This window comes from Zingiber officinale, chromosome 8A (assembly GCF_018446385.1).
Source record: "Zingiber officinale cultivar Zhangliang chromosome 8A, Zo_v1.1, whole genome shotgun sequence".
Classification (NCBI taxonomy): domain Eukaryota; kingdom Viridiplantae; phylum Streptophyta; class Magnoliopsida; order Zingiberales; family Zingiberaceae; genus Zingiber; species Zingiber officinale.
In genome coordinates, this window is record NC_056000.1 from 100,892,367 (window position 1) to 100,904,534 (window position 12,168).

The following is a 12,168-nucleotide window of genomic DNA, read 5'->3' on the forward strand; positions in this document are numbered from 1 at the left end:
ATACTCAATTTTTCAGAGGAAATATACTTAAATTAGGATTTAAAGTCAACTTATAACTATCAAATTAGAGATTTAATGACAAAAAAGTGTAGTAGATTGAAGACTCATCGATATGTATAGGATTCATCCTTAAAAATCTAAAATAAATGGTTAGAAAAGGAGATTTTCTAGATTAAGAAAGTGATATAGCATTTGACATACAACCTTTAATCTATAAATTGAAGACTCATAAATTGAAGATTCAAAGTTAAGCTTAATTGTTATCTAATGTGTTGATTGAGTGTTTCAGGAAAGTCCTAACTGCGGTTAGGTAAGGGGAAAACCCTAGGGGGTGGTAACCTTAAGTCATAGGGGATGGTAACCCTATGCGGGAAGTCTTGGCGAGTCGGAGCTTCGGGCAAAAATCCTAGGGGGCGGTAACCCTAGGTTAAAATCCTGGTGTCACGAACCGGGTAGAAGTCTGGATGGGTCGAGGACCGGACATCCAACATGAAGACCGGAAGCATCGGACGCTGAGCAAAAGTCCAGTCGATCTGGAGGATCGAACTGGCAACAGGTAATCTCCTAATAGGAGTAGGTGAGCACGCGTTCCCCGGAAGAGGGAACAGTAGGCGTCGGGTCGACCTAGGGTTTCCGTGGGAAATCCGAAGTCAGACCCGGACAGTCCGAAGGCTATCAGTTTATATATTCCATTGTGCTCTAACTCTGTTTTGCAGGTAACTAACGTTTTTATGCAGAGTTAGAAGTGACCGGAATCGGTCGACTGAACCCACAAATCAGCAGATTGTTAGTTAGAGCCCTAGAGCCAATCATTTGATGATTGTACGGACTCATGTATATCATATTCTTGTATATTAATAAAGGCATTTGTTTGGTTATTATACTTATTTATATTAGTGCCAAATAGACTAAGTATAATAGCGTCCTTGAGTAGAAGGTGCATACCTATATCAATCGATTAGTTAAATCGATAGTGAGATGATATAGGGAACACTACTCTAAATCATTCCTAGTCGAGTATTAGCATTCAGGGACAATGTTAATACAATAAGACTAGCATGTAGGTCAGCTCGATGACTTGATCTCACAAGTCATGGATATAGAGATATCAAGCTGACACATGGGTATGCATTAGAGAATGTATACTGAATGACCCGCCATGAGAAAGTATCATGGATCGTTATATGAGTGTCATATACTTTCTCATGTGGCTATTAGTATGACTATTAGTCCTTAGACCTGAAGTCACCATGGATCCCTACATAAGGAGTTATGTACTTTAGTTTCGTCAAACGTCACCCGTAACTCGGTGGACTATAAAGGCGATTACTAGGTATATAATGAATTATGTAGAGGGATGTGAGTGATGTAGATGGAATCTATCCCTCCCATATGACGGGAGCGACATCGGTATTCTTGATAGAGTGAGACCACTAAGTGCATGGTCATGCCCAAATGAGTCAACATTAGATGTTGAGCTCATTTGATCGAGTGAGTCTAACTTGGAGTTCAAGATTTAGATTGATTAGAGGATGACACGGTCTATGCCTCATATTGATCAATCTAGATGTCTAGGATAGAAGGACACTTGTCATTATTTTGTGAGTAGTCACAATTGGTAGTCACAAGGTGATGTCGGATCTCGACATTCTTGTAACTTGGGTAGTAATGATGTGTTGCTAGATACCGCTCATTACTTATGCTCCTAAATGGGTTTAGGGCATTGCCAACGTTACAAGAACCTATAGGATCACACACTTAGGACAATTAGGTGGAGATTAGGTTCATATGATGAACCAAGAGGATTAGATTCATTTGATGAATCAAATTGGATTAAGAGTAATCCTAATTGGGCTAACTTGAGTTCGACTCAAGTTGATTCATGTGTTAAATGAGTCTAATTTAGATTTTGACTCATTGAATCAATTTAATTTAATGAATTAAATTCATTATATTAAGTTGGCTCGAATCAAATGGTTGGATTAGATCCACCATGGTAGAGATGGAGTCAAGTTTGACTTGACTTGAGAAGGAAGACCAAAGGTCAATTTTGACTTGACCTTTTTGCCACTTCATTGGTGAGTTGGCATTAGGTGGACCAATAATGATGTTCCACATCATCATGGGTGTCACCTCATGGAAGTAACAAAGCCACTCTCTTAATGGTTTCATATTAATTGCAATTAATGCAATTAATGTGATTTTATGGTTTCATATTAATTGCAATTAATGCAATTAATGTGAATTTTGAAATGTGGCCGGCCACTTGGTTTTTGGGTGAAAAAAATTCATTTTTCATTCATGTGTGTGCATCTTCCTCCTTCTCCCTCTCAAGCTCTCCCTCTCCCTCTCCTCCCTTGGCCGAACCACATAGGTGCTAGCACACCTTGGTTTTTGGTCATCTCCATCTAGTGTGTCCGTGTGGATACTTCTAGAGGACCAGCGCTTGACGGTCTTGAGATCCGGCATCATTTGGACGAGCGGGAACGCGAAGGGCATCGCATCAAGGGTAAACACTTTTCCTCATAGATCTAAGTAGTAGATCAGTTTTGAACTCGTACAAGAAATAGTTTTTCGAATTTTTTTATACGACAACGCGAAAAAGCGGTTTTCGCGGCTCGAAGAACCCAACAGTGGTATCGAGCCACGTGAAAAGACTTGTACGAGTTAGTTTTTGGTTTTGGAAAACAAAAGCTTCTGTGATTTTCTGTAAAATTCAATTTTATGTTTTTATGGGTAATTTTTCCTTATAGGCGAAGCACAAGTGTCTCGACACTTGTAGGCTTCGACTATCGGGAAGAATTTTCCCAAACAGCTTCGTTTCGACCCAAAATCTTTTGGAACAGCGGACTCGGGTGCCTTTAGATCGCAAAGGAGCAACTCACGATGGTTAGATCGTGGGTAGGGGCTGCCCCTAACCCCGCAAGGGATTTGCTCCATGATCGCACCCGAAATCGCTAAAAACGAACCCGTCGGGAAGATTTTTCCAACGGTAATGTCTCACCAAATCGCTTTGGGACAGCGGGTTTAGGCGCTGTTGGATCGTAAAGGAACCCTCGCGATGGTTAGATCGCGGTAGGGCGCTGCCCTGGCCCCGCAGAGGATCGCCCGCCCGAAACCGCTAAACGGACCGGGAAATTTTACTTGTAAAATTGTAAAAATTAATTTTAAAATTATAGAAAATTATGAAAATATATAATTTTGAATTATATATATTAATTTGTGATAGTCATGGCCCAAAGCCCAATATGATTGGTTGTGTTGTAATTCATAATACGGCCTGCGTGCCGTGATATGTTTTCGCGTGTTGTATTTATTCGCGACCTGCGCGTCGTGCCTCGTCTTTTATTCTTGTTGTAAATTAGATTTAGACTCGAATGTAACTCGAGTTTCAAATTGTAATGTACAAATTGGAGTGGTGGAGGGTCCACACGAGACGGAGTTCCGAGGCTGGCACGAGCAACACAAAGGTGGTCAAAGGGAGGCGCTTGGAGAAGCTGTTGACCCTAGGTTGACCAATCGATCTTCTCATTGGCTTGAGAAGATCGTAGTAGGGCCATGACTAAATCACAAATAGATTAATTAATTAATTATTATGTATTTGATGCATGTTTAATAATTAATTAATTAATTAGTACCTTAACGATTAGATTAGATCTAAGTCGTGCACATGATGCACCCTTGCGATTAGATTAGATCTAAGTCGTGCACAAGATGCATTCTTCTCGATTAGATTAGATCTAGATCGAACCAACTCTAAAATGCCTAACCGTGCCGTGATACCTATCACTACCTCGATCACATGTATTGTTGAATCTGCCAAAGCAGAGCAATACATATTATCTTGGTAGGGTACGGAGGGACAATCTTGGTCCCGTCTATCAACGCATGGGTGAATAAAAACTCAATTAGATTGAGTATTCATAGTTACTCGGTTGGATCGAGTCAACTATAGGCATTCTTCCAATAGTTGGAAAGATAGGTCAATATCACATCTATATTAACTCTCGGGCGTATTAGCCAAAGCTAACTCGAGTTTTAATATAAATGCGGATATTGATTCTATAAACAAGAGTTGCATAGAGATGTAATTGGTAATCGTTACCTACCGATCATACTAAGCCTTGGGCGTATTAGCCAAAGCTAACTCAAGGGTTAGTATGATGTGGATCTTGTCCCACAAGAATTATAGAATTCAGTGGGAGCATCATTTAATTAAAAGACCTAATTAAATGATTTTTTAAGAATATGATATTTATTTCTACAAATTTTTCTGTTGTAGATAACCATGACGTCAAATACGAACATTTTCTCTTTGCGATCTGCCCTTAAGAAGGACAAGCTCAACGGAGCAAATTTCCTGGACTGGTACAGGAACTTGAGAATAGTTCTCACCCAAGAACGTAAACTGTACGTTCTGGAGCAGCCCATTCCGGAGGCTCCTCCTGCCACTGCCACGCGAGCTGACCGGGATGCTTACAAGAAGCATCAAGATGACGCATTAGATGTGTCCTGTCTTATGCTCGCGACCATGAACTCTGAGCTTCAGAAGCAACATGAGTTGATGGGCGCTTACGATATGGTTAAGCATCTTTGTCACCTATATCAAGGACAAGCAAGGCACTGGAAGAGGAACTCCAAAGAATACCTGGAAGATCTTAAGAAGAAGAGAAATAAGATTTCTACTTCAGGTATACATGTTATAGAAGTCAACCTCTCTATTTCTTCATCGTGGGTATTAGATAACGGATGTGCTTCGGACATTTGTACTAATGTACAAGCCCGAGGAATAGCAGGCATTGACGAAGGGTGAGATAGACCTCACGAGTAGGCAATGGAGCACGAGTTGTTGTTTGTAGGAACTTATCATTTATCTCTTCCTTCGGCTTATACTAGAATTAGATGATTGTTGTTATGTGCCTGCCTTGACTAAGAACATTATATCAGTTTCTTGTTTGGACAAGAAAGGATTCTCGTTTATAATAAAGAACAAATGTTGTTCTGTCTATTTAAACGATATGTTCTATTGTAGTGCACCTCTGATAAACGGACTCTATATTCTAGACCTCGAGAGCCCTATCTATAACGTAAATACCAAGAGGTTCAAGTCTAATGACATAAACCAAACCTACCTTTGGCACTGTCGCTTAGGTCATATAAATGACAAGCGCTTATCCCAACTCCATAAGGATGGTTTTTTGGACTCATTTGATTTTGAATCATATGAGATATGCGAGTCATGCCTACGAGGCAAGATGACCAAGACTCCCTTTAGTGGGCACAGCGAGAGAGCGACTGATTTGTTAGGACTCATACATAGTGATGTATGTGGCCCTTTCAATGTCGCTGCTAGAGGCGGTTATAGGTACTTCATCACATTTACTGATGACTTCAGTAGATACGGTTATGTGTACTTGATGACACATAAGTCTGAATCCTTTGAAAAGTTCAAAGAATTCAAGAATGAAGTACAGAACCAGCTTGGCAAGAGTATTAAGATACTTCGATCCGATCGAGGTGGTGAATACTTAAGCCATGAGTTTCGTGACTACTTAGCTGAGTGTGGGATTTTATCTCAACTCACTCCTCCTGGAACACCACAGTGGAATGGTGTATCTGAAAGGAGGAATCGTACCTTATTAAATATGGTACGATCTATGATGAGTCACACAGATCTTCCGACATATCTATGGGGATATGCTCTAGACACGGCAGCTTTCATACTCAACCGAGTTCCATCAAAGGCCGTGATAAATGTTAGGACCAAAAGTAGCTAGAGGGGGGGTGAATAGCTCATTGCGTTCGCTCGGTGCTTGGCGTTGCTTGTTTCTTCAAGAATATGCAGCGGAAAATACAGAAACAAATACAACCACGCTAACACGGTTGGTTTACTTGGTATCCACCTCACAAGAGGTGACTAATCCAAGGATCCACACCAACACACACACCCTCCACTAAATAAAACTCTCCTTTATGGTAACTACCAAGGGCGGAGAAGCCCTACAAGACTCAATACAAGAAGAGAGGGAAAGGATACAAGAAATACAAGCTTACAAGCTTACAATGAGTATAAACCCTAACCCTAGCTTCTCTTCTTGGCTTTGATCCGCCTCTTGACTTGGAAAACTTCCAAGATCCTTCAAGAACTGGCGATCTGAGCTTTGTGAGTGCTGTGGAGGAGCTGGCGAGAAATCTGGAGTGAATCGGAGAAGAGATGCCAAAGGAAATGAACGCCTGCGGCCTTTATCGACGCCAACGGTCGGATCCCGATCGATTCGAATGTTCCCAATCGATCGGGGAGGCTTTAGATCGATCCACGGATCGATCCGGCGCTTGCTGCCGATCGATCCACGGATCGATCCAGCCTTATCGCGCGATGCGTCCCCAATCGATCCACCGATCGATTGGAACATCCGATCGATCCACGGATCGATCCGGAGGCTCTCTGCTCGGGGGCCGGATCGATCCACCGATCGATCCAGCTCTTGGATCGATCCAGCGATCGATCCAACACTTGGTTTTTGCCCAAAACCAAGTTCCAAGCCTCTCAAACCAACATCCGGTCAACCTTGACTGTTGGTACATCATGCCTAGCATCTCGGTCACTCCTTTGACCTGCTAGGACTTCCCACCCAGTGTCCGGTCAATCCCTTTGACCCACTTAGACTTTTCTATTCATGTCAAGTATCCGGTCACTCCTCGACCTACTTGGACTTCCCAACACCGATGTCCGATCATCCTCGATCCATCTGGATTTTCCCTTGCCTCACTCACCGGGACTTTCACCCAGCTTCACTCACTAGGGTTTTCCATCCGCCTAGCTTCACTCACTAGGGCTTTCACCGCTTCACTCACCAGGACTTTCACCCAGCTTCACTCACTAGGTTTTCCTTCCGCCTAGCTTCACTAGGGCTTTCACCGGCTTCACTCACGGGACTTTCCCAGCTTCACTCACTAGGGTTTTCCTTCTGCCTGGCTTCACTCACCGGGACTTTCACCTAGCTTCACTCACTAGGGTTTTCACCTGGTTTCACTCACCAGGACTTCCCTGTCAAGTATCCGGTCAACCTTGACCTACTTGACTCTTCTTCAATCAATTTCTTATTGTCAAACATCTAAACTCAAACCAAGACTCAGCTTGGTCACCCAGGTCAACCTTGACCTGAGGGATGTTGCACCAACAATCTCCCCTTTTGATGTTTGACAATACCACAATAACACTTACAATACCACATGTAAGTTAGGCTAATCCTATAGCCTCAATCTTCATGCCACTAGATAATGAACATATAAATTAAGCTCTTCATTCTCCCCCTACGAGGGCACACTCCCTCTAGGTAATGAAAGCCTAACTTATACCCATTCATAGGTCCTTTCATTCTCCCCCTATTGGCACACATCAACCCATCTTTGGGCACACATCAAACCATGCCCCAATTTTGGGTACACATCAACAAATCCATTTGTTGAAAACTCTCCCCCTGAAGAGTTGCTCATCGTTGTTCACAACATCACTCGTTGTGATCAACACGATAATGAAGGTCCCATACCCTTCATTTATCCTTAACTTCTCCCTCAATGTAGACAAATACCCAACCTTGAGCATTATCTAACCACTTGAGTTCCCACTTGAAATAATGAGGATATCCACTCCCCATTTCAAGTTCAAAAGCTCATACATGAGCATTTTCTTTAAAGAAGGTTAACCACCTTCCAAGGTTCATGAAAAGTAATTTTTCATGTCTTTAAAGAGTCCCTCCCCCTAAAGACATGGTGGTAACTTCTGTCATTGCACCAACAATGACTTGGAATCCCTAAACCTTTAGGAAACCCAAATTTAGAAGTTTTGAGGTTCAAATACTCAAAATTTGAAACAAACCTCAACCTAAACTTCAATGAAGTCTTCCTTAACCAATCCATCCTTGTTTTCACATGAAAACACCCTTTGTATGTATACAAATGTATATTAGGGGTTGGGAATGGTTACCTAGACTCAAAGAGGTTCAAAGATGCTGAAATCAGGCCTTCCCAGCCAAAATCAGCAACTTGGATCGATTGGAGTTGGGTTCCAATCGATTGAACCTTTCTGAATCGATCCACTGATCGATTCAGACTCCCTGGATCGATCGGCTGATCGATCCAGCGAGCTTCTGCTCGCGGGAGACTTGCCTTCCGAATCGATCCACGGATCGATTCAGGCACTCCAATCGATCCATGGATCGATCGGAGCTCTGATAGTTGCTGAAATTCCATTTCAGTCAACTTCAGAAACCCCTAGAAAATTCTACAAAAATCCAAAAATCATGAAATTTCGTGTAGACATTATTTAGGGCATACTTAATCATGGAAAAATAGCTTTCTATGAAAATATATCATATTTTCAAAGATTGACACAAACTTGAAAACTTGCAAAAACTTTAGTGTTTTTCTTCAAGTTTGTGTCTAACTATTCAATGGTGATTACTATCAAGAGATAGCCTTCACCAAGGTTTTCCAAAAACATTTTAAAAACATTTTCAAAACCAATATCCCATCATGTTCCTTGGGCATAATGCACATTACTTGTACATTAGTTTTCCCAATGATGGGAAAACACATAACTATGTGTTTTGATGAACCTAAAAACTCAAAAGAATGCACTAAATCAACATGTTGAGTTTTGTTCATCATCCTAACATCTCACTTGTATCTATTGTGGACAAAACACATACAAGTCACCTTATAGTCTTTGTGAGATGTAGATTTTGGTTTTTACCCTAATCTAGGGATCATGCATATTTATCCAGGCATTTTAGAAATATTAGACATCCACCTAGGATGTCACTTGTCAATAAGTGTCGTTAAATGCCATTTGTCCTTAATTACAAGGAATTAAACTTAATGCATGATTATGTTATGGCATACATCAAAAGAAAATAATTTTCAAAAGAAAATATCCTATTACTACATGATGTATGAATGTCATGACATGGTATTTTTGGATTTTTCATAATAAAACATGAATGTAAAACTAGACATGATGTCATGGCATATGATGGGCAAACAATCATGGCAAGATTTAGCATAAATAAAATATACCTAGATTAACTATCTAAGTATCCTTAAAGTCTTAGCTAAACTTACACCTTAAACCTAGATTGCCCTAAAGTGCTACAAGAGAATGCCAAAGCTAAATTGGCATTTCTAATTTCCTTGATTTAATGTATGCCAATTGAAAATAAACATGTCCTCAAATGTTGGCATATTACATTTTTCCTCAAGAGTAGCACTTTTAAATTAAGGCCCGGATTGCCTTAAATTGCCTAAGAACATACCAAAATCCCAACTTGATAGTTCTTATGAATTTCCCAATATGTGCCATTTAAGATTAAAATCAATTCTTCCACCATCAGGCACATTTTACTCTTTCAAGGAGTAAACAATAATTCCATTTCATTTTCAAAGGTTAACTAAAACCTTGAAAATGCTCCTTGAGTGTCAATTTCCTCAAAGTTGGGATAACTACCCTTCTAATCGGAGTTGACACTCTCTAACCCATCTATGGGGTAGAGAAGATGCTCCTAGGAACCCAACACCTATTGGTGCTCCTTGGATGCTCTAGGTACTCACTAGGGATAACTTCCCTACATACCTTCCTAGTGACCTTGTTGGGCTTCTTAGAAGCCTTGGTCACATTTTCTAGGTCAACTCTAGGGATAGCTTCCCTTGTAACCTTCTTTGTGACTTTCTTAGACTTCTTAGAAGTCTTAGTCACATTTATTGCAAAAATACTCTTAGGGATGACTTCCCTAGTATTCTTGGCTTGACCACTAGACCTAGGGTTTGTTCCATAACTATATGGAACTCTATGGTAAGAGGGCACATCCTTCTTAGCCTTTGGTTTGTATCCCAAACCTCTATGGCCATTAGATGACCTTTGTGCTCCTAGACCTAGGCTATGCTCATTTTGCCCTTTTAGGATATTTTCCATCCTTTTTAGGGTCCTTTCCATTTTATCAAGCCTTGACCTCAAGACTTGATTTTCTATCACTAAGTCCTTAGTTTTAGATTTTTCATTTGATTCATGAGCATATTTGTTTTTGGGCTTGTATCTAAAATCTTTAGAGTTATTGCCCAAGTGTCTATCTACCTTCCTAACCTTAGGTTGGATAATTTTGGCATGTAGGGCCACATGTTTTTCCTTAAAGCCCTCATGCTTTCTATTCTTATGGTAAATTGCATTAAAATGATAAAAGTTAGAACTATCATGCTTTTTACCATAATGTAAAGGGGTAGGCTCAATAAATGTTACCTTCTTCTTTACCTTGGAGGCTCCCCCTTGACTAATGCCTCCTTGAGTGTTGACCATCTTCTTCCCCTTGGGGCATTGACTTCGGTAATGCCCTTTTTGGTTGCAAGAAAAACACACAATGTGCTCCTTGCTCCTTTTTATTCCGGGGATGGTCTCCTTGGGCTTCTCCTTGCCCTTTTGTGCCACTTGGCCCTTCTTCTTGGCCAAGTTGGGACACTTGCTCTTATAGTGCCCATGTTCCCTACACTCAAAACATATTATATGATTTTTATTTTTAATTGAAACATTTATACCTTCTTGTATAGGGATGGCACTTGCTCCTCCATTTGATATTTCTTGAATTTCGGAGGTGGCACCATCTTTTTCTTCTTCACTTGACCCGGATGTAAAAGCTTCTCCTTCTTCTTGATCCGGCGTCACCAAAAATTGCTCCCCCTCAATCCTAGAGGTGGAGGCTTCATCATCTTGAACATGAAATAAGGAGTATGCTCCCTCCTTGTTCCCTTCGGTGCATTCCCTTGAGGATGAAGCTTCTTGGATTTCCTCTTCTTCGGAGGTTGAGCATCTCTCAACCTTGGAGTCCTCCTCTTGATCTTGCTCCAAAGAGTCACCCTCTCCGGATTCTTCATGATCTTGTACAGTGGAGGGGATCTCTTCATGAAGCTTGGCCAATTTGCTCCATAGTTCCTTTGCATCTTCAAATTCTCCAATTTTGCAATGGATGGTGCTTGGCAATAAATTGACCAAAAGCTTGGTCACTTTGTCATTTGCCTCGCACCTTTGGACTTGCTCTTGGCTCCACTTGCTCCTCTTGAGAACTTTGCCCTTTGAGTTTGTTGGAGTCTTGAAGCCTTCCATAAGAGCAAACCATTGCTCTATTTCCATCATAAGAAAATTTCCGATTCTTGATTTCCAAGAATCGAAACTCGTAGAAGTGTATGGTGGAGCCACCCTTGTGTCAAATCCAAGTCCATCTTGGAATTGCATCTTGAAGTTGAGCTTGATAAAATCTTGAACTTGAAGAATTTGCTCCAACTTCTTCACCCCTCTAGCTTTTCTTGTTATGCTTGACCCTTCCGGCGATGATTCCGGTGAAGAGCGGCCTTGCTCTGATACCACTTGTTAGGACCAAAAGTAGCTAGAGGGGGGGTGAATAGCTCGTCGCATTCGCTCGGTGCTTGGCGTTGCTTGTTTCTTCAAGAATATGCAGCGGAAAATACAGAAACAAATACAACCACGCTAACACGGTTGGTTTACTTGGTATCCACCTCACAAGAGGTGACTAATCCAAGGATCTACACCAACACACACACCCTCCACTAAATAAAACTCTCCTTTATGGTAACTACCAAGGGCGGAGAAGTCCTACAAGACTCAATACAAGAAGAGAGGAAAAGGATACAAGAAATACAAGCTTACAAGCTTACAATGAGTATAAACCCTAACCCTAGCTTCTCTTCTTGGCTTTGATCCGCCTCTTGACTTGGAAAACTTCCAAGATCCTTCAAGAACTGGCGATCTGAGCTTTGTGAGTGCTGTGGAGGAGCTGGCGAGAAATCTGGAGTGAATCGGAGAAGAGATGCCGAAGGAAATGAACGCGGCCTTTATCGACGCTAACGGTCGGATCCCGATCGATTCGAATGTTCCCAATCGATCGAGGCTTTGGATCGATCCACGGATCGATCCAGCGCCATCGCGCGGAAAGGCCTCGGATCGATCCACGGATCGATCCATAGCGCCTCTGGCCCCAATCGATCCACCGATCGATTGAACATCCGGATCGATCCACGGATCGATCCAGGCTGCTGCTAGAGAAGCCGGATCGATCCATCGATCGATCCAACACTTGGTTTTTGTCCAAAACCAAGTTCCAAGCC